At 42.8% G+C, this 24,603-nt stretch overlaps 1 protein-coding gene across 9 annotated transcripts in view; it reads right to left on the bottom strand.

The window, feature by feature from the left end:
* The window catches only part of DAB1 (DAB adaptor protein 1), a 1,108,242-nt gene that overhangs the window by 392,073 nt on the left and 691,566 nt on the right, over positions 1–24,603 (bottom strand). For 2 of the 9 annotated variants that reach the window (XM_078073088.1, XM_078073087.1), the window contains exon 1: positions 1,644–1,803. The exons of the other annotated variants lie outside the window; for them this stretch is intronic. The gene's annotated coding sequence lies outside the window, so the exon portion shown is untranslated. Of the gene's footprint in view, positions 1–1,643; positions 1,804–24,603 lie in introns of those variants that run through there. 9 annotated transcript variants of the gene reach the window in all.

Below are 24,603 nucleotides of genomic sequence, written 5' to 3'. Positions count from 1 at the left end.
GGAGCAGGAGAGCTGCAGACGCGATAGCAGCGGTAACTCGCTGGAGCGGCGTAGTAGCATCCATCTCGGAGGACTAGCCCGCCCGCTCGCCCGACCGCCCAGCTCCGGGGCAGCAAAAGGCGCACCCGCTTCCGCAAGCTTTCCGCTCGCGGCTCTTTCTAACGGATCTAAGCCCGGGCTTGCGCCGGCCTCCAAACGCACCCGCAGGCACCGACCCACGCGGGCACGCAACCATGCTCGCCGACACGCGCGCGAGCGCACGGATGCCCACGCCGGGGCGCTCTCCGCTCCGCCCGCCGCCGCCGCGCCTCGGGCTAGAGCCAGCGCTCGTTAGCCGAGCGCCCCCGGCCTCCCCACCCCCATCCCATTCCTTCAGACTCTCCCAGCCCAGGCGGAAGTGCCCAGGCAGACCCCCAACAATGAGAACTTGTGTGATGCAGTTGGGGGTGGCGGGTAGTTTAGAGTGAAACATACACAATCTGGCGGGTCCGGGAGCAAGCAACGCAGGAGCCAAGTGGCATCAGCCTCTCCAAGCAGCTTTCCCTCGTGCCGACTCGCTCTTCCCCCACCCCCGTCCGGTCACCCTCACCACCAAGGGAAAAAAAAAAAAGGCGCTTTAAAAAAGTGCAGAGAAAAGACGCGCCCTCCCACCAGGGGTCACAATAATACTCCGCGGGACGGAACCAGCCGGGGAAGGAGAGTCCCGGCTGCAGCAACCCCCTCCGTTTTGAATTTACTTTGTACACTCATCCCACGGCCCCTTTCCGACTCGCGACACAATCTGCCCCTATCTCTGACTCCCTGCGTCCAGGTTCTCTCTGCCTCCGGTTAGGGCTTCTCTATGAGCCGAACCACAGGCATTTTAAAGTTTCCCCAGTAGGAAAAACAGAAACAAAAACAAAACAAAAACCCTGAGCTCTGCTTCCCAGGCACAGCCTCGAGTGTGGAGCAGAAACCAAGAGGGGCGAGCCAGGAAGGAGAGCTAGCGGGGCGGCGGGGAGCTTGGGGAATGGGACAGAGCGGGGAGAGGCAGAGAACTGAGTCGTCGGAGGACTCGGGAAAGGCTGGGGTCCGGGGAGATGCGGGGTCCAGCTCTGAGGGTGTCTGCGAAAAGGCAGGGGTGAGTGGAAGAGACCCGCTTGTTCGACAGTTCGGGGCAGAGCCGTAGCTCCACCGATGAGTAGGGAGGAGGGTCCGGCCGGGGGACGCGGCTAGTGAGGCAGAGAGATGGGCTCGGGAGCAACCGGGAGGTTGTGGAGTGGAAGGGAGGGCTCAGCGGTGGATAGAGCCGGAATCGCGGCAGGGGGGAAGGAGCAGGGGTTCTCGGAGAGAGACGAGTGTTTGGAGTGAGGACGTCTGGAGAGAGGACGCGCGTGGTCAGAAGTAAGGAGACTGGGGGTGGTGAGGGAGAGCCAGGAGGAAGGAAGAGAGGTCGCCCCCTTACCCCCAGCAAGAGGAGGGAGCGGGCGGAAAACTGCAGTCGCCATCCCCGCAACACCCAGCCAAACTCCCACGACGGGCGCCCCAGGAGCCCTCCTCCGCGCCCGGGGCCCCAGCGGAGCCATCCGGCGCCCGGTCCCTCCCGCCCTCGGCACCCGCCCGCGCTGAACTCGGGGGCTGCGCTTGCGGCCGCAGCGCCTCACCTCCGCTCGCCGAGAGCATCCTCCTCCGCTGCCGCAGCCGCGCAGGAAGCGGCTCCCCATGCCCGGCGGGCGGCGGCACTCAGGCGCGCTCTCCAGCCCGGGGAAGCCCCGGCGAGCGCCGCGCTGGGTCCATCCTCTCCGGGAGCCACGGGCCCGCGTCAACGCTGGGGGAGGAGACCGCCCCGCGCGCAGCCCCGCCTCCTCCCGCGGCCCCCGTCCCGTCCGCCCCCGCGCCCGCCCGGCGCCCAGCGGCGTAGCTCACCTGCCGGCTCCCCGGCCGCCGCCTCCCGGCCGCCCGCCCGCGGCACTCCCCTCGCGCCGGCTTCGCCGCTCCGGCTCCCGCTCCCGCTCCCGCCCCCGCCCGGGCGCTCTCCGCGCCGCCTGAGCGCGCTCCGAGAGCTAAGCCGAGTCGCAGCGGCGACGGGGAGGAGGCAGAGGGAGCGAACGAGCGAGCGGGGGCGCCGCGGTTCGCGGTCGCGCCTCTGGAGCCCCTGCGCTCACTCCGCATCTCGGCGCGGACCGAGGCGAACGGAGCCGAGGGCGTGGGGTCCCCGCCCCAGCCGCGTCGCGGGGAGCGGGTGAGGGAGAGACGGGGCCAAAGCTCCCAGCCTCGGCTTTCCCAAAGTAGCCAGTGTTTTTCGCCACCATCACCACCAGCAGCAGCGCCCTCCCGACCTCCCTCATTTTCCCCTAGGGTCTACTCTTTTATCCGAGCCTCCAAACTTAACGCACTCCCAAGTACAGAGTGCCAGCAGAGGAAAGCCAGAGGCGGGTGCGGCGACGGCCGGTGGCCCCCTCGCCCCTTCGCGGGAGGGGACGCTAGCTCTCAGCGGCCAACCCTGGTTCCGCAGCCCCGCGTCTCCACTGAGGCTCCCCAGGAAAAACTGGGCAAGGGGAAGGGAGAAGGCTTGCATCGGTCTCGTTGCCGTCAGTCCTAGGAAGGGACTCAAGCCCCAGAGGGTATGCGGGCCCGTCCGCTCTCCCCACTCGCGTTCTTAGAATGCTCGGGAGAAGACAATCTGCGGATTCGATTCGAACTTGCGACCTGCACGGGGGAAGGCCCCCGCTAGGACACAGTCAGTTGCTCCCTCCTTCTGGCCCCAGTTTACAAAGAGCTGCCAAGTCGCAGAAAATACCGTGTTGGTCTGAAATTCTTCTACCCTGAGATTGGGTTCAACTCCAGTAAATGTCTGTTGTGGTATAACCTGTTTCCAGACGTCAGAATGCCAGGTGTGGGAGAGAAAAAGTCAGATCAAGTGCTGCGCATGGGAGCAGGGCCGGAAAAGGGAAGGAAGAGGCAGGCAAGAGTTCCTCAAAAAGTTGAGTTTTATTCTTTTTCGGGGCCACACTCCTGTCCTCCCGCTGTGTAATAATAAAACTAATGTAGCAGATTTGGGTGTTGTTGTTTTTTTTTCTCATAGCTTCTGTCACCCATGAAAATTTAATGAAGCATTTAGGGTTATTACCCCCAGAGTCAATGGGCTAAAAATATTTAGCCTAATGCACTCCTTGTGGAGCCAATACGTCCATAGCTGGTACATACAAAGTCATCGAGAGACCCTCCCTTTCTGCACAAAATTCACGACCCATTAAACTTATTCCGTAATAACAGCTTCTGTACAAATGGAAGCCCGAGCAAAGGGAGGCTGTCATGCTCCTCCTGAAAAGGTAGCAATTTACATAGAGACAAAAAAATTGGTGAGGTCATTGGCAGGATGCAATCTTGCCAGAACAGTTGATCAGAGGAAACTCCCAGCAAGGTGGGAGGGAGGTGCCACCCTTGGTACTACGGTTTCTATCCACTTCTGGATGTGACCAGCACATCTAAAGGCGAGGACCAGGGAAAGGCTCAAGTCTCTCCAACTTTTCCAAAGTTGGGAAGAGTTGCCACCAAACGCTTACGATTCATTTAGTAGGAAGTTCAGGCTCACCAGGCAACTCTATTAAGATTAATAAAACACTTCAGTATCCTCATCTATAAAGACAGACCCCAGGGGTCTGAACTGCAGAGAGAGAAAACAGGAGACATGGACAAGTCAGAGAAGACCTGGTTGAAATAGAGGAAGGGAGTATATAAAACAGGCACTACAGATATCTGGGACAAATGTCAGACCTTAAGTAATGGAACACAGGTCTAACTTTTCACTGGCTCTACCAAAAACCACTGAAGTTCCTCAGTGCTTTGAGGACACCCACGGGACATCAAAACCACTTACTTGCATTTTAAGACCCTGCATGTAACATTTACTGCCTCCCTCTGTCCTCCACCTCCTTCTGTTTTCCAGTGGGGTTAGGATTACGGACTTTGAAGGGAATGCAGGACACTGAGTCGGCCAAGTAATAGAAATGGAAGAGGTTCGTGTAAAACTCTCTCTCTATTCAATGTTGAACAAGGTCAACCACAGAAACTGGGCAAATTCCCATGACATCTAACAGGGGCAACAAGCTGCAGCTGTTCCCAAGTCCAGGCTGAAAGAAAATGTGATATATAGATGGTAAGTGCACACAAGCTGCTCACCAAGGACTTGGTGAAGACACTAATAGTCTTCTGGGTTAAACCAAACCAAGTCTTAAAGCACTATTTTAAGTTACTATGCTAAACATATCAAGAAAGAACACACCTATAAGGGTATTGTTTCCTCTTCTTCTCTTTTAATAACAATGTCTTTTCTACTAAGTGTGGCATAAAGAAAAAAATCAATAAACAATCCTTTACCATCTACTCTGAGAAACAGCAAAGTAATAAGAAGAACAGCAAAGATGTATGCATTGCTTATTATGTTCCAGGCACTGTTCTGGGTGCTTTCCATACATTAACTCATTTAATCTTCATGACAACCCAGGGAGAGAAATATCCCTTTTAATGTGTACTGGATAGACTGCCAACTTTGGAATCTGATGGGCCTGAATCATCTTTGACAAGTTACTCACCTTTCTGCACTTCAACATTCTCCATTCTACTATGGTGTTACCTGCTTCATGAGATACCTGCTTCATGAGATCGCTGCAGGTATTAAGAGAAATAATGTAGTGGACATGGCTAGCACCAAAGAAATCACCTAGTCAACATTGGTTCTCCTTCTAGAGTAGCGCCAAAATAGTTCATTTTAGATCAACAAGCATTTATGGCATTCCTTTTATATATCGGGCTCTGTGCTAGGCAATGGAAATGACAATAAATCAGAAACAGACCCTGCTTTTTAGGAGCTGTGAGTCAACTGAATAAAAAAGCAAGGGCATGGGCAGGTGGATGGGCACAAATGGGTTTTATTGAACTTCACATAATTCATCCCGATGCACCTGATTCTCAAGCTACACAGACAGGCAGCCTGTATGAGTACTGACCCATGAGTAGAAGTAAAATCAAATGTCAGAAATCATAAATTCAATTAGCAGTAATTACTCCTCCAATGAAAGGAATGGAAAGTAGCTCATTTTGTATATTATATATTATTTAAAACTCAGTTTATTCCTATAATTTTTTCCAATAAATAAATAGATTTGTGCCATAAGCTCTGGGGGTTTCAAACACAAACTACATAGCCACTGTTTATCAAATAGTTTCTAGTGCTTGAATATGCCAGGAATATGCTAATATTTCTATACACATAAAGCTCTCAAATTAGTAAAATTTTGAATAATGTTCGGTAGGAACATTTCCACCAAGTTTACTAGAGACATCACGTGTTCAAAGTATAGTAGCATATAGAATGCACAAAATTTCAAAGGTTAATACCTAAAATATAAGCCTCGCACAGGCCCTTTCACTCAAGTTCATGTTAACACTCAGATTCTATTCCTTTACTCAAAAAGTGTTTGCTGATTGTTTACTCCATACCAGGCACAATGTTCAGCATTGGCAAAGAAAGAAAACAAAAAGCAAAACAAAACAAAAACAAAAATAAAACTTGTTCTCAAGCAACTCATAGACATATGAAGGCCATACGTCGTTATGCTGCATTCCAATACATGCTTTGGTAAAATTAAGTACAGCATGCTAGGGGAACATCAGATAGGGGCATTTAACACAGGGTAGGATGTTAGGAAGATTTCATGAAGGAAGTGGTATCATCTCAAAAGATAACCGAATAACCAGATGAAGCAGGGAAAGGTATTTCATTCAGGCCAAGAAAAGAAAATGTGCAAATTCTTTAAGGGGGGGCGGGAGGGGTGGATATAGTTTATTATATATAGAGAAGTGACATAAACAAATTTTAAAGGGTCTTGTTTGCCATATTCAGGACTTTGGAATTTACTGTGAAAGGGGTCAGATTTTTTAAAAAGCAGGAAAAAATATTTTGCAAACCGTACATTAGCCACCCATTCCAGATACGTTTCTTACATGCCCTGGACTCAAGTAAGATGCCCAATTGCTATTTCTCTTCTGAGGTTAAAAAAGAAAAGAAATTTCTATAAGGCTTCATCAAAATAGAAGTTCCCTTCTTTTATGATGCTGGCCTTTCTTGATCCCAGGGTAAGGTTGTGTGGCAGTATTATTACTAAACTTGACTCTGGTTTACAGTTGCTATAAATAGGCCTCCTTTTATTTTTCCAAGGAGGGGGTGGAGGAGACTAGCAACACTGCAATTGTTGTATTTATGCTACCAATCTGCTCTTTTTAGCTAAATGCACAGTAGAAACAAAGCGGAGAGCGAAAACGATCATCAAAAGGCTCTTAAGTTTTAACACAAACCCCAGTTTTTTTTTTCACTCACAAAATGGAGCTTAACATGATGTTAGTACTTGAAAATAGGAGGAGACTAGAAGCTATCAGAAAGACCAAGTTTCCCGTGTCTAAGGAGTATGAGAACAGGGAAGAATCAGAATGCCATAGGATATAGTGCTATGTATTTTGTGGCTACTATGTTCAAGTTATGAGAGATACTTCCTTTTTTGCCTCTCTGTACCCATTCCTCCTTCATTGGTAAACACCACTCAGATTTTGTTGGGGAACCATTTCCCCCACCCAGTGGTTTGGTTTCCATTTAGTTTTGGTAGAGCTGACCCGACCCCCAGCTCCAGGGATAGACAGGTGCAACACAGCTGTTGGCCACAATTCAGGGATGGTCCAATCGACCTCTATACTTTTGCTAGAGCAACTAGGGAAAATGCTTTCTCCTTACCATTGGCCCGGAAACTGGAAAGATGGAAAGCCTGTAACTGAAATAACCCATTCCATAAGAAAAGCCTTCAGAGATCAGGGAAATATAAATCAAAACCACAATGAGATACCACCTCAAACCAGTCAGAATGGCTAAAATGAACAACTCAGGGAAAAAACAGGTGTTGGTGAGGATGCGGAGAAAGGGGAACCCTGTTACACTGTTGGTAGGAATGCAAACTGGTGCAGCCACTCTGTAAACAGTATGGAGGTTCCTCAAAAAGTTAAAAATAGAGCTACTCTACAACCCAGCAATTGCACTACTAGGTATTTATCCAAAGGATACAAACATAGTGATTTGAAGGGGCACATGCCCCCAATGTTTATAGCAGCAATGTCTGTAAGGGCCAAAATATGCAAAGAGCTCAGATGTCCATCGACAGATGAATAGGTAAAGAAGATGTAGTGTAGGGGCGCCTGGGTGGCTCAGTCGTTAAGCGTCTGCCTTCGGCTCAGGTCATGATCCCAGGGTCCTGGGATCGAGCCCCGCATCGGGCTCCCTGCTCTGCGGGAAGCCTGCTTCTCCTTCTCCCCTCCCCCTGCTTGTGTTCCCTCTCTCACTCTGTCTCTCTCTGTCAAATAAATAAATAAAATCTTTAAAAAAAAAAAGAAGATGTGGCGTATATATATATTTTTTATATATATATATATATAATGGACTATTACTCAGCCATCAAAAAGAATGATATCTTGCCATTTGCAACAACATGATGGAACTAAAGAATATTATGCTAAGCAAAATAAGTCAGTCAGAGAAAGATAAATACCATATGACTTCACTCGTATGTGGAATTTAAGAAACAAAACAGATGAACTTGGGGAAGGGAAGGAAAAATAAAATGAAAATAGAGAGGAAGGCAAACTGTAAGAGACTCTGAACTCTAGGAAACAAACTGAGGGTTGCTGGAGGGAAGGTGGTGGGGGGAAAGGGAGAATTGGGTGATGGGCATTAAGGAGAGCACTTGATGTAATGAGCACTGGGTGTTATATGCAACTGATGAATCACTGAATTCTAACCCGGTAACTGGGGATACAGTGTATGTGAACTAAATTGAATTTAAATAAAGAATTTTTAGAAAGGAAAAAAAAAAAGAAAATCCTTCAGAGAATAAAATGAACAGAGAAGAAAACAGACTAAGAGGAGAGAAAATAGAGATGTATGAGGAAACTCTTGAAAAATGTCAGTTTAGTCATGCCTGAAGCTGACTACCATCCCACCACCCAGATTTTTCAATATGAGCCAAAATATTCCCTCTATTACTTAAGCTGGTTTGGATTAGCTTTTTTTCCACTTTTGACCAAAAGAATTCTAATATACCATGTATTGTATTATGAACTTAATACTTAAAGAACTCCAAAAAACCATTTGTATATTTTTATGCTTAGCCTTGTTCTGAGAAAAACATGAATTCACATTTTATAGGTTAAAATAAACTCAGGTTAAATATCTTACCCAAAGTTACACAGTCAGACCACTGGAAAATGAAAATTTTAAATGCTATTTATAATAGCATGTCACAAAGTAGGAGTAGATTGAACAAAAGTCATGCAATATTTCTGCCCAAAACTTACAAAATTTTGATGAAAACAGTTAAAGAAGACCCAAATAAATGGAGAACGTACCATGTTCATGGTTTGGAAAACTCAACATTGATGTCAATTGTTCCCAAACTTAATTATACATTTAGTACAAACCCAATAAAAATCCCACCACATTTTTTTCAAGAAATTGACAAGCTAATTCTAAAATGTATGTGAGAATGTAAAGGGACTTAGGATAGCCAAAACAATCCTGAGAAAGAAGGGCAAAATTAGAGAGCTTATCCTACCTGGTTTCAAGATTTACTATAAAGCTACAATAATCAAGACAGTACAGTCTTAGCTTAGTCTAAGGATAGATAAAGTGATCAATGGAAGAGAATAGAGAATCCAGAAATAGGCCAACATATATATGTGGTCAATTGATTTTTTTTTTTTTTTACAAAGGTGCCAATGCAATTTCTTGAGGAAAGAAAATTCTTTAAAGTATGGTATTGGAAAAAATAGACAAACATATGGAAAAAAAATAACCTCGATCCCTTCCTTCCACCATATACAGAACAATATACAGTCACTAAAATAGTAAAGATTCTAGAAAAGAACTATAGAGAGGATCCTCAAGATTTAGAGGTATGCACAGATTTCTTAGACAAAAAAATCATTGAACATAAAAGAAAATATAATAAATTAGACTTTATCAACATTTAAAACATGTGATGATCATAAGACAGCATTAAGGAAATTAATGGTAAACCACAAGCCCAGAGAAAATATTCAAAATACATATCTGACAAAGGACATAAATCCAGAAAATATAAACAACTCCTTTTAATTAATAATAAAAAATAAGCAACCTAATCAAAAGGGACAAAACACTCGAACGGACACTTCACCAAAAAAAAAAAGATATATTGAATCGTCAATAGGCACATGAGAGGGCATGCGACATCTCTGATCATAAAGGATATGCAAATAAACTATAATGAGATATCGCTTCACACCCACTAAAACGGCTAAAATTTTGGAAGCCTGACAAAATTCAATTTTGGTGAGGAAGTCTCATATGTTTCCAGTGGAAGTGTACAATGGTGTCGCCGTGCTGGAAAACTAGCTGGCACTTTCTTATCAAGTTAAGCATACATCTACTCTTTGGGCATTTATAGGTGTTCCACTCCTACGTATTTACCCCTGAGAAATAAAACAAGTACACACACACACGTAATACACACACATACACACAAACAAACATATATACTAGAAAGTTACACACTTATAATAGGTCAAAGTGTAAACAACACAAATGTCTTTCCACAGGAGGATGGATAAATAAGTTGTAGAAGAGTCATACAGTGGAATACTACTATGCAAGAAACAAAATAAACTACTCACGAGTACAGCAACATGGATCAATCTTTAAAAAATATTGAATGAAAGAAACTAGACACCAAAAATAACATTATTATGATTCCTTCTATATGAAGATCAAGAACAGGCAAATTCATATCTATCATGAGAAAAATTACAACACTGGTTGCCTCTGTGGAAGGGGATTGTCTGGAAAGAGGCACAAGGTCCTTTCTGGAATAATGGAATATACTATATCTTTAATGTATGTTGGTTATATAGGCAAATACATTTGCCCAAACTGGCCAAACTACTCTTAAGATCTATGCATTTCAATATATGTTTATTTCAGCTTATTTTTAAAAATTTTAGAAGAGCAAGTGCAGAGAAAGTGGAGCAGCCAATCAGACCCCACAGTCCTTATGGGAACCATTCCATTATGGCCCAACATAGACATTTGTGCTAATGTTGCGAGTTCTAAATGAAATGTTATACTCTCAACAAAAAGAGTGCTCTATGTTATGTAAGGCACTACCAAAGCAATGAATGTGTGTGTGTGTTTTTAAAGTATCCTTTAGGGGCGCCTGGGTGGCTCAGTCGGTTAAGTGTCTGCCTTCGGGTCAAGTCATGATCCCAGGGTCCTGGGATCGAGCCCCGCATCGGGCTCCCTGCTCAGTCGGGAGTCTGCTTCTCCCTCTCCCTCTGCCTGCCGCTCTGCCTACTTGTGCTCTCTATCTCTCTGTCAAATAAATAAAATCTTTAAAAAAAAAAAAAAGTATCCTTTAAAGTACATTAATGCAAGAATGGTTAGGCCAAAACAGAGTACCCCCCACAAAATGAAAGTACTGTCCAGCAATGCTGGGGGTGTCACCAGAAGGTAAAGAATTTCCTGGCACAGGAGATAACCAAGTATAGGTTGGATGATGGCTTAGGAGAAATGGGATAGACAAATTCAAGCTTCAGATTGTGGAAGTAAATGGAGGAATGGAATCTTGAGCAATGACACCTTTAAGTTCTCCTTCGAAACCCCAATAGTTTATGATTCCTTGAAGAGTTCTTCTCAAAAAGCTCTAAAACCACAGTTATACTTCAAATGGTTCTCTTCTCCCTTGTCCCAGAAAGCCGATAAGAGACTATATAAAACTCTATACTGGGAGGTCTAGGCTGTGTGGTTGAATTTGTATGAAAACCTCACAAGGAAAAAGTCACCACTCTTTCCTGGAAATGTACTGATGCAAATCACACTTTATAAAATATTTTTTTAAAATAAAAAGAATGTAATTGCTCACTGAATTGTAATATGAATGCAAATTAACTTACTGTAATTATACTGTGCAATTTTCTACTTTAAAAACTTAGAAAATGGAAGAGACCTGATAAGTAATTTGAACTGTAATTCTTCATTGTGTTCCTTCATTATGCAATGGTTACCATAAGCAATTTGCTCTGTTTTAATGTAAAATGTTTTTCCTTCATACCTTTACATTGGCAGGACTCAAATGAGACCATTCAGTATAGACAGATACCCATGTTCCCCCCACAAGTACATTGTAGAAATAATAGAGATAAAATTAATACAGCACAACGGAATTTGCAAAAGATTCTTAATATATTTTCACTTTGGAACCTTTAGCACATTAAGTGTCTCTGCATCCTCTGTCCTCAATGTGTTTTAAATAATCAGGGAATTCCTAACAAAATAGGAGTCAGATGATCAGCATTCGTGCTTTAATGGCAAGGCTTTGGTATAGAAGTAAAGAAAATGGGTTTAGTCTCAGCTCTGCCACTAATTAATTGGGTGACCTTCCTCATGCTGGCCCTCATTTTGCTCCTATGTAAATCAGAAGGTTGGGCTAGGTGATTTCCAGCTTCCATCCTAGCCCTTACAATCTAAAACGGCTCTGTAGTCATTCTTTGCTTTGCATTGTTTAAGCAACATGAGTGACAGTAAATGAATTTCTTATTTAGAATTAATGACTGTCTGAATGAACCACAAGCTCTCTGGTGCAGTCATTCATTGCTAAAGGATGTCTAACGCAAAGATCATCTGTGATGATGCAAATGTAAAAAAAATAATAATTACCTATTTTCACGCTAATAATAATTCGCATGTGTAGTTCCCTCAGTGTGGTTCCTGTTATCTGCAAGGCGGAAAGACAGAGAGCTGGGGATCTCATTAAGCAGCAGCACAGTGTAGTGGAAAGAGAGCTAGGTAAAGCTTGGAATCACGAGACTTTGGTTTGGCATTTCTTTTGGCTAATAACCATACAAGGCTTCAGGAATTTCATCTCTTAGACTGGATGCCCTCAGCTACTTTCCTGGATGTTGTTAAGACTAAGCACATAATGAATGGGAAAGTCATTTGGTCACCTGTATTTGTAAATGTCTCATTTAATCCTCTCAGCAACTGTGTGAAGTAGGTGCTCCTCTCATCTCTGTTTTTCAGCACACATACATATACACACACTCACACATACACCACACACACACACACACACACACACACCCCACACACATGCACACACTCACATATACACCACACACACACACACACACACAACACACACACACACACCCAAAAGTAAAAGAAAGAGAAGTTAAATAACTTGTTCAGGGTCACACAGCCCATGACACTTGTCTGTCCTGTCTATTCAGAAGGGATAGTAATATCCCTTCATCTCTGAATTCCCATATCCAGGTAACCTTTTTTTGTCTCAACATATATGATCTTCTTAGAGAAAGGGAACTATTTCATCTTTGTGCAACCAACAGTACTATGAACCTCTATTCCTCATCTATAAAATGGCAATAAAAGTACCTATGTTTCTCTAAAGGATACTCTTTCGTTCCCTCTTTGGCTCTTATCCCACCCACCCCCGCCCCATTTCTCCCTTCCTAAAAACCCAATTCCAATTTGGAGAAGTGTGTGGTTTCTCAGAAGCTGTCTTCACCCTCAGCTCTGGATCGGAGCACATGACTTAAGCTAAGCCAGTCAGCAGGCTCCATTCCCCCTGACCAGCATGGTTGATTCAGAGGTTGGCAGAAAACCTGTCCAATCAGACTTCTGCTGGAAAACTGAGACAAAAAAATATGTAGACCAGGACACAGCAGTGTAGGCTCCTAAAGGGAAGGGGTCTTCCCTTTAGGAAGGGATAAAGCTGGATCCAAAGAAGTCAAAGCAGAGAGACCAAAAAGAACTCATCCTGTCACATCATGGAGTCACTGTCTAAAGTCAGCATTGCATTAACAATAACATGAGCCACTATATCCTTTTGATCATCTAAGCCAGCATCATTTATAGTTTCTGTTACTTCTGCCCAAACCATGCCATCAATGTAATGAAGTCATGAGTGAGAAATTGCCACACAAGCATAAAATTTAGTAATGGTGATTATGACAACAATGACATGATGACCGAGTGAAGGAAAGGAATGCCTTTCAACAAACGTGGCTCTGGGATTTCATGCAGATCAGCAATTTCCTTCAGTGGTTAAAAGATAAAATTAGTTCATTTTTCTGTGTTTCATCTAGATTCATTTTATAATCTTCTTCTAGGGGCATACTCTTAAATATCCCTGATCAAACCACAAAGATGATGGATCTTTTCCTGACCATGCCTTCTACATACTTGCCTCCATTCCTTCACTCAGGCTATTTCCTCCTCCAGGATTACTTTTCCCCATTCCCATGTACTGAAATCCTTCCCAAGTCTATGGCCATACCACCATGAACATGCCCGATCTCGTCTGAAATCCTTCCCAAAGTGTAGGACCTAGTTTAAATGAAGCCGCCCCTCATCATTCTCTTTCTGCTTCCTTTATATATTTTGCCTACTTAAAATCCTGATCCCTACCATGTGTTGGAGCCATTTTTCACATGTCTGGATCCCCCATAAGGGCTATAATCTCTTAGAGTAGATGCTAAGCTCCTTATAAACAGCAGGGAGAAAGAGATGTATGTGACACCTGTCACTACTCTAATTTCAAGGGTGATTCAGCTGATGTGGTTGTAATTCTACCATTGAACAGTCATCAATCAAAAGCATATATGGAGCACCTTATGAAGAGATGGTAAGTCTGTATAATTAGGAATGCTTAGACTTCAATCTAACTGGGAGTTATGGAAAAAAGACAGGAGAGTGGATGACAGAGGAAAGAAGGGAGGAAGGAAGGAAGGAAGGAAGGAAGGAAGGAAGGCAGGCAGGCAGGCATCCCAGTCTGGTTCCAGGTGCTATCACTTGTTCTCTCATCTGCATCACTGAATCACATTATGAATCCCTCTCTTATGAGCATCTGTTTAATGCCTGTCCCACCAACAGACTGAAAGCCACCACCGCAGCTTCCCTGTGCCTCATTTTCCTATAGCCAGCCCTTTCCCCAACCATGTCAATGTACCTCCAACATATAACTCAAATCCCTTCACTTTTATCACCTCTCCTGCTATCCCCCTGGACCCAGCCACATCTATCTCTGGCCTAGAACCGCCCTTTCCCCTGTTTTTACTCTTGCTTCCCAGAAACACAAATATTAGCTGCAGTAACATTTTAAAAATATAATTCAGATATTCTCACTTAAAACACATCAGTGATTCCTCATTGAATTCAGTTTCCAAAAGTCTTGATAAAGCTTTCAAATCCCTCCATGATCTGACCTAGCCTCAACTCACTCCACTCTCTCCCTGCTCATTATATTCCAGCTACAGTGGCCTTCATTCACTTCTACACACCCCCATATCAAGGCCTTGGCAAGTGATGTTCTATCTGCTTGGAATGGTATCTCCCCACGTCTCCAACAGCTTCTGCCCAGGCCCCAGCTCCTACGTATTCACTGGTGCTAGGTTAACTGTCACTTGTTTGGAGGTCTGACCCTACTCCCATCCTTAAAGAATTTCCTTGGCTAAAATCCTTCAAGGCACCTGTAATTTCCCTTCACAGACCTAATTACAACTTAAAACTATCTATGTATAACAATATGTAAAGTACAATTACATTTTATAATTATATTTTGGCTTAATGTCTATTTCCCCTCATAAACTCTAAGCTCCACAAGGGCAGAGTGATTGTTGTTTTTGTGTTTGGTCACTGTAGTGGGTTGGATGGTGGCTCCCCCCAAGATATCTGTCCATGACTTAATCCCCAGAATCTATGAATGTTACCTTATTTGGAAAGAATCTTTGCTGTCTGTGCATCTCAAGTTAGGATGTTGAGATGAGAAGATAATCCAGGATGGGGGCATCTGGGTGGCTCAGTCCATTAAGTGTCTGACTCTTGATTTCAGCTCAGGTCATGACCTCAGGGTCGTGAGATCGAGCCCCGTTTGGCTCTATGCTCAGCAGGGAGTCTGCTTCTTTCCTTCTCTTTGCCTCTTCCCCTGCTTCTGCTCATTTTTTCTCTCTCTCAAATACATAAATTAATAAATCTTTTTTAAAAAAAGAAGATAATCAGGATTATACAGGTGGGTCCTAAATCAAATTAAAAGTATCCTTATAAGAGGGGCGCCTGGATGGCTCAGTCGGTTAACCGTCTGCCTTCAGCTCAGGTCATGATCCCAGGGTCCTGGGATCGAGCCCCGCATCGGGCTCCCTGCTCGGTGGGAAGCCTGCTTCTCCCTCTCCCACTACCCCTGCTTGTGTTCCCTCTCTCGCTGTGTCTCTCTCTGTCAAATAAATAAATAAAATCTTTAAAAAAAAAAGTATCCTTATAAGATACACACAAGGGAGACACAGAGAAGAGGAAGCAGTGTGACCACAGGGGCAGAGATTGGAGTGATGTGGCAATAAGCCAAGGAACAGCTAAAGACAGAAGAGACTGGAAGAGGCAAAGAATGGATTCTTCCCTAAAGACCTTGTTGGGAGCCCAGCTGTATGGACACCTCGATGTTAGACTTCTGGCCTCCAGAACTACGAGAGAATAAATACCTGTTGTTCTAAGTCACCAGATCTGTGGCAATTTGTTACAGCAGCTCTAGGACACTAATACAGTCACCTCTATATTTCTGTATTATATCGCTGAGTGTTGATCAGTGATTACATGCCGAATGAACAAGTGAGCTTTCATAGAGCAAAAGTTATATACGTCCATCATTGTATACCAGATCTTTCCACAGTGAACAGAGCATACTAGGTGTTCAAATTATTTATTAAATTTTATTTAATTTGAATTCATTTTATAAAAAATACAGGCATATGAAATTTTTAAAGCTTAAATATGCAAAAGAAACTTAAAGATAACTAGGTAACGTTCTTCTTTTATAAATGAGAACTATAGAATTGAGAAAGATTATCTGACTTACCCGAGGTCACACAGCAGGCTCAGGCTGAGGGAAATTGCATTTATTTATATAATTCCTATACCAACATCTACTAGAGTATCTTCCCTAAGTACAATTACATTATTCTAATTAAAATCATTTGCTATGTTGCTGCTGTCTTTAGTCAAAGACTCCAGCATTCATTGTCATTAAACTAGTTAGTATGTGTAGGTCTGCACTGATAATGAAATAAATATTGAACTAAATCCCAAGAATTGTAAGATAAAAATTTTATCCACTCAAATTCCAAGGAATCCAAGAGGGAATATCAACATTAGATAGACATTTACTATTACATTTTACTTGATTTAATTATGATTTCTTTATTGGTATTCAAATATTTAAGCAGCTTATCAGGCATTATCTCTTCATTTAAGAATTCACCCCAAAATATATTAAAATGCATAGTGTAAACCAACTGACTTCAGTACTAAGGTGTTTTCCACTTAATTTCTGACTTAGGGATAACTCCACTTGAGGAGTCTCTAATGATTATGGTTTAGATTTAATGCTTTCCCATATATTACCTGTGCGTAGCAGAAAAGACTACATATGTTTCTGTCAATACAAAAGGAGTATCTTGAATCAATCCTTCTTTCCTTCCTCTTTCTATATGTAGGAACAAAATAGAGCTCTGAAAATCAGACTTGCTGTATTTATTTCACCGGTCTAATTATATGATCTTAGGCAACTGAGAAGACCTTTTTGTGTATCACTCACCCATTCACCTATCCAGCTACCGAGGCACTAATTCCATAACTATTAATGCCGTCCTACATCATCTGATTCCCAAACACATGTTCTTTTTTGTCACTGTGTCCCCATTCATTCTATCCTCCATGTAGACGTGCCATGAATACCTGTCTATACCTGTCAATAAAATTAGCTGCACAATGATTGTTAGACTCTGGTGTGTTCTTTCCTTTGGATTTACTATATGTGACTAAATTTGGAGAATTCAGTCATAGTCGGAGGAATCCCCAAGGTCATTTAGCGAAGTTCCCAGCTGCAGATCAATTTTTAATTACACACACCTGTGTAAGTTTTAACCATTATACCTTTAAGTATCCTTGGGACTGGAGTCCGCAAAATCTCCCCTGGAATCTATTTCTCTGAATAACCATACCTGGTTCCATTTATAAAGTCCATATTTTTATTATTCATATGTTCATTTATCAAAAAAGAAAACAAAACCCGAGTATTTTCCCTGTGAATGATGCAGTGGGCTAGGTGCTGATGATAAAGAAATGAAAGACTAGTTCTATTCCAAATTAACTCACAGAATAACGGGAGACAAAGATAACCCGTAGTTTCTTAAAATCTTACCCTAAGCGGGGTACCTGGCTGGCTCAGTTGGTGGAGCATGTGACTCTTGATCTTGGGGTCATGTGTTCAAGCCCTACATTGGGTGTAGATATTATGTGAATAAATAAACTTAGAAAAAATAAATAGTGCCCTAAGTACTATAATACAGTTAAGTACTGAGTGCTTTAAATGCCTCCCCACCTCCCCAGAGAGAGGTAGAGTGGGGAAGTGATCAGCAGCTTCAAAAGAAAGACCTCGTGAGTCCATTAGGACAAAGGTCATCTCATCCTTTAGCCACCCAACCCACCAGATTCTTCACTACTCAGAGATTTTCTCCAACGAATTCCTTTCCAGGGACATTGATCACCCTGCTGATTCTCAAAGAAGTTCCAAAGAGAGAAATCCTTGTGAAGATTTCTCTCTCTCTGGGCAACCCTGTGGCTACTGCCCAGATGAGATATAACTATTGTACCTTTATTTGTGCTCACACTTGCCCTCAGTTTGTTACTGCCTCCATATATTTCATTAGTTTTCAGGGGGAGATTTACTCCTTCTGTGGGCTTTATTTTCAGAGAGGTCAATAAAGAACAGGCTTCCCAGAGAAAAATACTGTATGACGGTTACATAATGTGAAACCCAGGTCTGATTATACCATGCCCTTATTTGAAATCATTTGACAGCTCTCCAGTGCCTAGAGGAGAAAATCCAGTGTCTTTCATCTGGCGTATGGGACCTCCATGGTGAGCACCTGGGCACTCTGCAGCATCTCTTATCAAGAGGACCCCACACATCAGAGGCCACCAGGCAGAACCCCTTTAGGTTGTGGCCAGAGGAGTCACTGAAGGGGTCAGTGGAGAAGTGCTAACAGCTGATCTACGTTTTTGGAAGTTTGTTCTACATTCCCTGAATGGAGCAACTATTGCAGCAAAATCCATGTATAGCTCAGCTTGCTTCCTCAATACTTTTCTGGAATGAGACAGACCACCAATGAGAAAGCAAAAAACAGGAAAAGAAAATAAGTAACAAAAAAGATATTCATATTGCACTTCATTAAAAATACACCAAAGAGGATTCCAGGATATATCCTTTTACTTCTGTAAAAATGTCAATCCAAAGGTTTGCGATCAGTCTCCTGAGTTACCCCAGTGACAATCCATTACGTATTCTCTTGACAAATCCTAAACTGGCCAAAATTTGTAAACATAACCCTCTCTGTGTCCTAGCCATTGTGCACAGGTGCTCCTGGGTGAATATGTGAATTACTGTAAGTGCTTAGTTATTGTCATACTTTTCTGCACCTACTTATGAAGTGTGCCTTGAATTCAGGGGTTACTATCATTTTCTTTTTCTTTCTGAAATAATAAAATACAAAACACAAAAATCTCAAACCAGTTTAAGAGATGACACAACTACTCTTCTCCATGAGGTAATAAACTAGTTATATGAAAAACACTCTCCAGCAACTTGAAGAGTTAGATTCAAAATAACCCAACCTGTAACTAATAACGTGTGAGTGTTGTACGATTATATTAAAAAATAATCACTGGATTTGTCTCCTTTGATGAATTAATTAACTCAATAGATATTTATTGAGCATCTATTAGACATAAAAACAAACTGCTGTCTAAGAAATTAGGGTATCATCCTCGTCTTCAAGGAGCAGAATATTTCCATTTATTCTGAGGTCTTGTTGCGTAAAGTAAAAACCAATACAGGACACAATTTGATCTGTCTTATTCCTTCATGCTATCAAGCGAACTCCTCAGACACACACACACATACACACACACACTACATTGAAAACACTGATTAGGAATTGGCCTCACACTGTTATTGACCCCAGTTCTAAATCACTAAGCCTCATGTACTTGATGCTCCAAATTTTGGTTATGTCCTTATTTTTCCACTTCTTTCCTTAAGGCTCATTTTTCCATAGGAACTTTTTTTTTTTCTCAACCTCTGACTAGTATTTTGATTCCTCCCGAGCAACAGCAGCTCCCCTTGTCTTGGATAAACATTTTGCCATCTGATGTGGGGTCCAGAGGCTTTGGTGGGCTCAGGAGGGGAGAGACAACTCTCCCCCAACCAGCAGGTTATAACAAGTCCTCACCTAACAGCCCAACATAACCCTGCAATTCAAAGGAGCAATGCATACAGGTAAGAAATATGATCAACCATGAAGCCTAAGTCAGGATTCTACTTCTCTGTGGCAGCATAAAAACACGCAGGCATCACATTAAAATCATGAGTAAGAACAAACTCTACTGGATCCCTACAGCCACCGTGTCCGCTGGAGTCCCCAAGCCCTTCTTTACCATTTTCATTTCTTTTGGACCTGATTGCATAAGTGGTTCCCAGGCAGAGGGTAGATTATTTAGGCACCTTAAGAGATTCTTTTTCAATCTGACTGATGGCTGTGGAACTCTTTTCAAATATGTCATTTAGTGTCTCTTTTTTTTTTACTCAGCTTATGAAAATGTGATATATTTGACATCACTTGCTGTATCTGTTAGGTTGATTTTATTGATTCTAGAATTATTTAGTATTAAATATATGACAGGCTTTGTAGCCAACCACTGGGAATACAAAAGCCAACTAGACAGTTGTGATCCCTTCCTTTAGGAGGCTTACCATCCTGTGGTAAAAGACATTTTATATATTAGGTTCACGGATTATCCCAGGCAGTGTTTCACTAGGGGCCTCTAGTAGAGGTCCCTAGACACAAACTGTTAAAGCTCCTTATGCTCCTGAAATTCTTTCAATAAGAGAAACATGTTTGTGATTATTCAGCTGAAAGATAATGACTGAAATGCAAACAAGGGAGGAGACAACGTTGGCTTAAATTCATACTAAAGTGGAAATGACTGACATTGGACATTATTTCATGAATAAAGCTCTTGATGGAGAAGAGGTAAAGAGGAAGATACAGTAGGTTTTGAATTAGGAGAATAACGGCAGAGAGAAACCTGGTGTTATAAGGGGAGAAATTGCCTAACAAATAATCTAGTTTATGGTGAATCTATCTATCTATCTATCTACCTATCTATATATCAATTTGGTGAAAAGAATACTAAGTTCTTCTTAACCACTTCACTTTGGGCTCTGAAAAAGGCCCCTAATCTCTCTGGGATTTAAATTACTTGTTTATTAAAAGGGGATAACAAGTCTGTCCTAACACCTCACAATTTTGGGGGGAAGGTAATACTGATGATAGGCTATACACATGTAAGGTGTTAATAAGGCAGGAAAACTGTTATACTGCACTGGATACCTCAAATTGCCTCCAAAAGATGAATGAAACAAGTGTTAAGCTGGGGCATTGATTTAAAAGTAATTATACATACATAAATCTTTGTTGGTCCAGTAATAAAGTTCTACTCTCAGACTTCAAAACAATGAACTCTAATTTACCTGAAACCATGCTTTCAGATTATAATAACTGATGATTCCTTTATGCCTTTCAAAGGAATTATTGTGTCACAGGGCTTATCTCACACTTTTGAAATAAACATATTCCGGTAGGATTGGCTGGTTTCTGTTGCCCCGTTGTCCTACAGTTAACATATGAGATACATATTTCACTTAAAATACCATAATGCTTTTTAAACAGTTATGTTTTTTTTAAGGAGGTATTGTTTCATTTTATACTAGCCATGATTTAATTGTGGGTCATGAAACCCAATGGACTCACTGAGTCCTCAAGCCAACATTCAAGTCCCCTCCTTGCCTTGGACGGATCAGCTAATTCCAGACCCCAGACTCCACCAGGACTCCCAACTTCCAGACATGCCTCTGCCTTCACCCCATTTTGGTAGCTCTCCCACATGTCCTCTTGTCCGCTCTCAGTCCTTGCTGAGAGGTTAATTTACTGAGGTTCAAAGAAGTTAAGCTTCTGCCCACAGACACATAGAAAAAGCTGAACCTCTAAGATTTAAACTTAGGTTTCTAAGGCACCAAAGCCCATATGTGTTCTTCCTACCACATCCTGCTGATTTGCAGAGCATCTGATTTCTCCACAGTGAGAATCTTTTTTAGTGGGAGAGACCCGGGTTATAGTATTCTATTAAAAAAAAAAAAAAAAAAAAAACTATGTTAAAAGATGTTTTGTGATGTGTAGGACAAAGAGGGCTATTTAAATTGAAATCATTTTCCTAGTATCCAAGATCTCTAAATCTCATGCACATTAAGTTTGAATTAACACTAACAAGGGTCTAACAGCTTTGATGCTGTGTTCTTAGATAATTAAATTCTTAGAAAATCATTCCACATTTGAGGGAGAAGCGAAGGACACAGTGAGTTCAGTCTTAATTCAAAGTCACTTACACATTGTTACCTGCTGTTTCCAGGCCTTCACAGAATCAGCAGGGAGGATTTGATATTAAAAATGAGGGTTTCTCTCTTTCTCTTTCTACACCCCCTCCTTTCTGGCCAAATTCTCAGGGTGGGGGGAATGCTGGAATTGTCAACGGGAATTCTTCCTAAGCTGTCCCTTTACTTTGGCATTTACCGTATAGAATATTCAGGCTATTTTGCATCCCGAAGCTGAGGCCCTAGCAATATCCCTTCCTTCAAAGCTGTGCCCCACTTTATATGTATGAAGTGCTTTATAGTTTACAAAGCCCCTTTCCCATTCATTATTGCACCTGACTCTCAGAGGAACCGTAGATGTTTAAAAGATGGCACGTCCTTCTGTGTCATCAACCAAAGAGAAAGTGGCTGGCTGCCCATAGGCCTCATGAAGTAGCATTTGTGTTGGTAACATTTTACATCCTAAGCTAACATTTGACCCTAAGACTTTGAGTCATAAAATAAATCTTGTCATACCTGAGAAGTGAGTCAGCTTGGGAATACTGACTCACAGTAACAAACCTCGCAAGAGGCTGAGGAAGACACTTTGAATTCCAGCTGAAGATTTTACAGTGGGAAACAGAATTACTAGTGGGTGATAACTGTTAGAGCAGCTTGAGCAGGGCATTTTGTTCCGGAACAGTGAAGTTATCAGAAAGTTGTTTGATTTTCAAGATGAGAAAGCTCAGAGAGATGAACTAACTTGCCATAAGCCATCCAGGTGGTAAGCGACGAAAACAACTTGAACCCTCCATCTCCATCCTAGGGACAGAGCCAGCATTGGGGTAGAGGGGTGGCTGGTGGCCCTTGAGCCATGCCCTGTCCCCTTCCTGGTAAATGTTTAGATGAGCACCATGGATCTTATCCTCATGTCTCTCTTTAGTGTCTTTCTGTGACTGATCCCCACCCTTGGTTTAGTAAGGTGTCATTTCAGATTTGTTCTGGGGTAGGAGGGTGATTATTTTGCTTTAAAGATTTATTTATTTGAGAGAGAGAGAGAGAGAGAGCATGCGAATGGGGGGGAGGGGCCGAGGGAGAGAATCTCAAGCAGACTCCCACTGAGTGTGAAGCCCGAAAGCAGGGCTTGATCCCACAGCCCCGAGATCATGACCTGAACTGAAGCCAAGAGTCAGACGCTTAACTGACTGAGCCACCCAAGTGCCCTGTGATTCTCTTGTTTTAAAGCAACTTTGTATATTTCTACTTTGATCTCATAGGCACTGGTTTAGAGTTGGACTCTACAGTAACCTCCGCTGTGGGCCGAGGTGGCACCTACAACCAGCTCTGCATACCAGGATATAACTCTTTCCAGTAGATGGGGCAGCAATTATTATCCCCATTTATCCCCATTTTTCATACAAGGAACCGAGACTCAGAATTTCTGTAATTCAGTCGGGGTCAGACAGCTTGTAAGTAAAGGTTTCAGATTTGAATCCACACTTTGGCTTTAGGTCCTGTGCTCCTTCTATTATATCACAATGCCTGTGGGTAACAATAACCATACTATTCATCAAGCACTGTTCTAAATATTTTATTTATTTTATTTTATTTTATTTTTAGACAGAGGAAGAGAGAGTGGGAGGAGGGGCAGAGGGAGAGGGAGAGAAAGAATCTTAAGCAGGTTCCATGCTTAGCGCAGAGTCTGATGCGGGGCTCCCTTTCATGACCCTGAGATCATGACCTGGTCTGAAATCAAGAGTCAGACGCTTAACCGACTGAGCCACCCAGGTGCCCCTAAATATTTTAAATATACTAACTCATTTGATCATGACAGCAGCCCTATAAAACACTTCTCTCACTGTTAACTCTTCTTTCCATTTTATAGATGATGCATTTATGGCACAGAGAAATCAACTAATTAGTTCAAAACTATGCAGTGAGTAAGTAACAGCCCCAGGATTTAAACCCCAGAGTCTGTGCTCTTAACCATATACTTATAAGTAGAAGAAAGAAGACTGCCCCGGGGGGGAGGCAGGGAGCTTCCAGGAATGCCGGGAGGGTCTTGGCTTAGCCAACATCCTTTTCTCATCTATTGACGATGCTAAAATTCCAGCACTGGAGCCTCACTCTGATTTCTAGAAGGGTGTCCTAGGCTTCTAAAAATGCAAAGAGTCACGCTTGTTAATTACTCACATGTGACTGTAGTAGAACATCTGAGGATATGAAGGTTTTGTGAATGGAGACCGTACCATACGAGGACCTTGCAGAGGAAGGGAGAAGAGGCTCAACTGCCAAATTTAAGGGTCCCAAACAAGGAGAAAAAGCTAGTATCTACCCTCCAGGATTCTCCCATCCATCAGTCCAGTCCTTATGGTTAACTCAGAGAATGAAATAATATTTGCAACACAATGCCACCTGTGGAGAAATGAGATTTCAAAGTCTGGTCTATCTGGCTCTAAAACCACTGCTCCTTCTAACATAGCCCAATTGCTCCAAGGACATGAACATTTCATTGAGGGCACAATTCCACTCCCTCACCCCAAACTCCTGCCTCCTAAAGACATCACTGTCCTAGATGTGAAGACTTTAAATCTGTAATTGAACCAGACTATCAAGTGCTAGAAGAATCCACGTTTAGCAAACAGAATGTGGGGAATAGTTCAAGAAAGTTTTCTGAGTGTTTTTGAAACGCCATTCCCATGAAACCCTTAATTCAATTACTCCTGGCCATACTATCAAGCTGGCTGCTCAGGAGCCAGTGCAGGCATTTACTGTCAACAGGAGAAATCCGAATAAGTGTTTCCCTGGTTTGGAAAGATGCTGTCGACTTGCAGAAAGAAGAGAGAGAAAGTGGGTCAGGACTGAACATTTCCCAGGCCTTTATGTTAGACCAAGCACATTCATAACTCCCCAGAATCCTCTCAACAGCCCTACAAGGTAGGCACTACTGCCTTTTTCTAGGGAGGAGGAAACTGAAGACAAGTTAAACAGCCAGCATCGAGTCACACAGCTTGTA

This window comes from Halichoerus grypus, chromosome 5 (genome assembly GCF_964656455.1).
Source record: "Halichoerus grypus chromosome 5, mHalGry1.hap1.1, whole genome shotgun sequence".
NCBI lineage: Eukaryota > Metazoa > Chordata > Mammalia > Carnivora > Phocidae > Halichoerus > Halichoerus grypus.
Note: the sequence above shows the minus strand (reverse complement) of the source record. Positions and strands in the feature narration are given on the sequence as shown.